Raw genomic sequence first — 5,708 nt, 5'->3', positions numbered from 1 at the left:
CTATTTTGAAAAGGACTATTTGATTACATCAGTTTTCATATTCTCTTATGTAAAAACTGAGATTATATTATGCACTATGTAAAGTGACAATACAGATGCAAAAAATGAGATCCACAGCATTATGCAGATACTATAATGTTAGCCATAATGTGCATTAATGTCAGTGCCACTTATATACAGTTTGGAACAAAAACTTTTCAACCCAACCCCCTCTGAGGTGTTAATACATTGATCTGCGCTGGAAACCCTGTATGACACACAATGTATGACATTTCTTTGTTCTGGTTAACAGGGAGAATAATAAGTTGCAATTTACAGACTTTCAAGAGTGATCTCTCTTCAATCACAGAGAAATTATTGCTCCAAGAAGGCCATAATTATATTCAAAGTGGCTCTTTAAGGCTCCTACCTGGAAGTGAAGGCTTGAACCGGGCAGTGGGCAAAGCAATGTTTGGTTGAAGAGCACACTAACTACAGGCCATTCATCATGGTCTTTCTCTCCACTTCTTGGCTCACTGAAATTGCATAAAATAAGATACAGACACACAAGTTATGATCAGGTAGTGCAAATGTGACAATCTTGGTATACTAATCTTCACAACATGCATTACATTTTGGAAGGCTAGTTGGATCCTCCTGTGGCCAGAGGCATCCCACCACCTGAGAACTCTCTCTTTGTCAATTTTCACTTTCCAGTGAACCATTCATTGGACATGCTGGCTCTGAGCCAAGTTTTGAGCCTTCGCATGGCAGAGAATGACATTTCACAGGCACATGTTGTCACTGGAAGTGTAAGAAACAGTTTCAACATACATTTTATGTTGGGAAAGAAGGTAATTTGTGTTGCTTGCAGAGTTTCCAAAGCTAATAGGAATAATAGGGTTCAAAACAGTGTTACTATGAATGCAAACTTTAATACAGTGAAAAAGACACTCTATTAGCATAACAAATATATATTTAAATAAATAAACATTTCCAACATTCTTTTGAATGTCCATGTACTAAAATAAAATATTTGATGCCATGAGTGTACCTTCATTTACTATTACTATTATTTTGAATGGCCATGGAAAATGAAGCAATGTGATAACAATTTTACCTGGTCACAAAAAATAGTCCGTTAATTTACCTGATGAACTTTCACCTTTGCTGACTCTTTATGCTTTGCAGAGCTAATGTGTGCTTCTAAATCACTTGCACCTTTATTAGCATCTGACACATAAGTGCCAGCTTTGTCATACATTCTGCTTCCCACGGATCTCGACCTGGACGAAAGCATGGGAATTTTTTGTGCGAATCTTCTGTAAATTTGCACTTTCGTTTGGGCACTGTTTCCACTCAGCTGTCATTTGCTGCTACTGTCAAGCAACTGTTTGATGCCGAACACAACAGCGCTTCGCGCGTTCGTGGAGAGATTGACAGGCAGGAATTTGGCCAATAGTTGCTGCAAGCCTCTTATAATCGACCAATTGGTGTGCGAGAAGGCGGGACTTACAAAGAGGGGTTAAAGCAATGCAAATATGCACGCACACACAATGAAGTATTAGACCAGATGCACATAATGCAACTAAAGCTGAATCCCGGACATTTTCGCAAATTTAGAAATCCTGGCCGGATGCTTTTTTAAGGTCCGATAAAGAGGACATGTCCAGGAAAAAGAGGACGTATGGTCACCCTAATAGTATTAGTAGCTAGCTAAATAGTTGCATAGAAAAAACGAATGCCATTGTTTAGCGTTGCTTTCTTCTCTCGTGCCGTGCACTTAAGTTTAGCTTAACGTTAATTAAGTTACATTAATTCAAAACAAATATTATATAGTTAGTTTATAGCAAACACCCATGGTTACTTAAATAATTCATGATTGTTAGCTGTCCTAGTCACATACCTTGGTTCATGCCAGGTCAGTTCGACATTGGACTGTGGCTGGATTGCTCGATTCCGGCTGGCTGTGAACTTGAGCAGCTATCCAATCAACACAGAGATAAGTATCCCGCACCAATCAGAGAGTTATTTAAGATGCAGCTCCATGGAAACACCCGCTGTGAAGATAGACCAGATGTTTTCAACTCCTGATTATACAGTTAAATAGCACCGATTGTATTTTTTTTATTATTAGAAAAATGTTTATAGATAGACATATATTTTTAAAATAATTACCGAGGTCCCGACCTCGGTGACCTCATAGCTTGCTATGGCCCTGGATGCAAGAACTGCCCATTTCCAGAGCCTTCTGCACCTAAGAAGCGTGCTGACTTACAATCCGGCTGGATCACCAGAAGACAGTGGTTGTTAAAGTCAGTCACAACTAAGTGGTCCTCGCAGGTAAAGGCGACATCCCGAGGAGAGTCGAAGTGTTTCCAATGGACTCCTTCACAACCATACTTGTTGAGAGAAGAGCCATCCGAGCCAAAGTGTTGTTTCAACAGTTACGTGTGTCTGACACAAGGATCTGTCCAGATGTGTTGACAGCCACATCCCAAGGGTCACACGCCACACCAGCAGGCCTGTCAAACTGGCCAGGCCATGAACTGAGACTGCCAAAAGCATGCTGGAAATGTCCATTGGGCCCAAACACTTGTGTGCAGTTGTTACTGCGATCAGCCACTATGACAAATCCTTCTACAGCCACCCCACGGCCTGCACAACTGCCCTTCTGTTTCTCCTTCACTGCCGAAGGTGACCACTGGCAGCCTGAATGAACAGTAGGCACTTACTGCTGTCACTTGCACAGAAAACGGACTACCCTTTATGTGCCTATTGCAGACAAGCACTGAAAACAACTTTGGAGCATGTAGGTCAGACTGTATGTGCTGTCATGATGGTCCAACACATCTGCTTCAGAAACACTCCCATCAGCCGCTAAAAGTACAGCTGACACAGAGTGCCCCTCCAGTCTGTCGCCGCTGTACCTCATGGTCGTTGACTGTCAAGGTAAATGTAGCAGGCTTTCCCCGGAAGGCAAAACTGAGACCCTCTCCCTGAGCTGGCCGAGAGAGCGCAGGGTCTGGAGCAGGGCTGAATCTGGAGGGGTAAAGAGGAAACGCTCGTCTTCTTGCGAATGTAGCAGTGAAAGTAGCATGTGCATTTCCTATGCCTGAGCCAGCATTCGCTCCTGTGCCACCAGCACGTCCATAGAACTACCACTGTCTTCCAGGAGTTGGGTGACCGCAGTCACTGTAGAGTCCAGCATACACAGGTATTTCCGCAAACACTCCACCTGCTGGTAGAGGGACTTTGCTTTTTGTCTTCCATTTAAAGGAGTATTGTTTTTCCAAACAGGTTTCCCAACACTCCACCTGTCTGCAATTACTTAGACAAAACAGGTTGTCCCACCCCAAAGTCACTCAATTGGTTGAGCCAATATTGCTACAGTATATAGGGCCGGGCCACTGAAAAAAAACAGTTTGCAATTCCATTTGGTGCCGCTAGTGGCGTAGAAATGAAATACTCCACCTTTAATCTGGCCATTACATCCAGAGTTCATGCAGCTGTAACAGACAAAGAGAGACAACATACATTCTGACAAACAGAAATACTGTACATCCACACTTACCTTCCAGAGTAGCTCAGACTCCTGTTACTCTAGGGCTTTTTTATGGCAGAGAATAATGGCATTTACCTCTGTCTGAACCATCTTCGCCTTCATCTCCATTTGCTCAGCTGCAACCTGTGCCCTCTCTTTGCTAACCTAAACATACAAATACGAACACAAACACACAAAGAAAAGAGCATTTTAAAATTCAGCTCTCCTAATTTTCAACAAACATGTACAGGCAACTTGCATGTAAAGTAAGGATTTAAGGCCTGTTCACATAAAGTCAGTTTTTTCGTTGCAATTGTTCATTCTGAATGAGCTTTTGAACAGGAACAATACATTCTTATGGCGCTATTCACATCGGGTCTGACAAATTGTCCACTGAAAATCCTAAGGTTATTTTTATGGAGAGCGGTCTGATTTTTCTTCAGAATGCGATGAAAACTGACTGACCCCATCATCGTTGAAGCCGAAATCCTACATTAACAGAAAATGAGACTGTAATATCTATAAAGTCTTAGAGTCATCATTGTGTAGTTTGATTAAATATGATTGTGAATTGTGTATAATAATAATTAAATAACTGTATTTAGAAACTGTTGGTTGTTGGAAATGATATACTTACAAAGAAATAGTTGCAGTTCATGAACCCTTTGTACAGCAAACATAAACCAGTCTCCTGTTTTTGAAAGTCTGTTTATGGTGTTCTGTCGTAATGTACATTATTTAATATACGTATATCACTGTCAGGCACGTGCACACATAGACATCAAAAGGGGCTTCAGCACCTGCCCTTTTTCTTCCTCGAGAGAAAGTGCCCTTTTTTCTGGGGTGCTTTTTATATATATATATATATATATATATATTCCTGTTTGCGCACAGCTTCCCTGTCAAACAAATATATTTATTGAATAAAAAAATCTAAATATCAGGTCGGGAGATGAGACTTTGTTGAGTTCCTATGCCCTCCCTCCCTCTCTCCCTCTCCGCGCAGCACACATCGGCACATCAGACACACAGACAGGCAGACAGGCAGGCAGCAGCCCCTCCCAGCTCCTATCCCAGTTGTGTTTTTCTTGGCTTGTGTGGAGGTGAGTGGTGATGAACAAAAGACTAAGCTACCAGTGCCTCGACTTTACAGCTAATTAGCCAAAAGTCAAAAGACAAATATAGTTAACTTGTGTCTTGCGAACATGCATGACTCATGAGCTACTAGCTAATGTAATAATTTAGCTAAAGTTTAGCTAAGGCAAAATATCATGGCCATACAGGCTAATGTACTGTACTTAATGGAGACACTACAGGTGAATACAGTAAAATTTTTGTCTAATAACATCATCACATTCGCCACATTGATATGCAAATTAGACATTAAGTACAATTTTTGCAGTGTTTTTTTCATTATTTTTGCAGTGTTTTTTCCTGTAAAATCAACAAAATAGCAGCAACAGCCTTTTTTTAGTTTAGTGTCAAGATTTGTGTTGATTTTGAAGTGTTATGTATTCCAATAACACCAAAAGAATTAAAACGATTTATTGCCTTGTGCAAAATAAATTATTAGTGAAACTATGTCCCTCTCCTTGGTGCAGTAATTTATTCTAAACATATACTTGAAACTAGTAGCATAGAAAACATGCACATTGTGGCATAGTTTCCTTTGCTGTTGCCTGCTCTTGTGATAAACCTAGTGAATACTAAAGACCATGGTCTCTGTGTGAACTGATTATTTTGTAGAAATCTGTTGAGAATGAAACAATTGCGTGAGTGTGAGGGAATTAAAATAAATTGGTAAGGAAGTCAGAGTTGTGTTAATATATTTAACGGTTTAAATTGTTTTTTTTTTTAAATAAATAATGAGAAGTGCCCTTTTTTTCCACTTGAGCCCCTGCCCCCCAAAATGTCTGTGCACATCCCTGATCACTGTGCCTGTTATATTCTCATGGCATTAAAACACAGATTACATACTCCTCAAAATGCATCAACACCATGGAAAGAACATAATGAAACAGTTATGCCAAATTAGGTAAATAAATGGTTTAAAATTGTTAAATATATGAATCTCTAGCACTGAGAGCCGAAGGATGCTAGCCAAGGAGCTCTAAAATACTGTGCAGACAGGAAACTGGTATAAATGTTTGTAGAACAGCAACAACGCCACCTACTGTACAGGGGT

The 5,708-nt window shown here is 40.4% G+C and overlaps 1 pseudogene; it reads right to left on the bottom strand.

Annotated features, from left to right (window-relative positions):
• Positions 1-415: 415 nt before the first annotated feature.
• LOC127424973 (E3 ubiquitin-protein ligase TRIM71-like) lies at positions 416-3,484 on the bottom strand (annotated as a pseudogene).
• Positions 3,485-5,708: the final 2,224 nt, after the last annotated feature.

This window comes from Myxocyprinus asiaticus, chromosome 34 (assembly GCF_019703515.2).
Source record: "Myxocyprinus asiaticus isolate MX2 ecotype Aquarium Trade chromosome 34, UBuf_Myxa_2, whole genome shotgun sequence".
Lineage (NCBI taxonomy): Eukaryota > Metazoa > Chordata > Actinopteri > Cypriniformes > Catostomidae > Myxocyprinus > Myxocyprinus asiaticus.
This window is presented reverse-complemented; position numbering and strand designations above follow the sequence as displayed.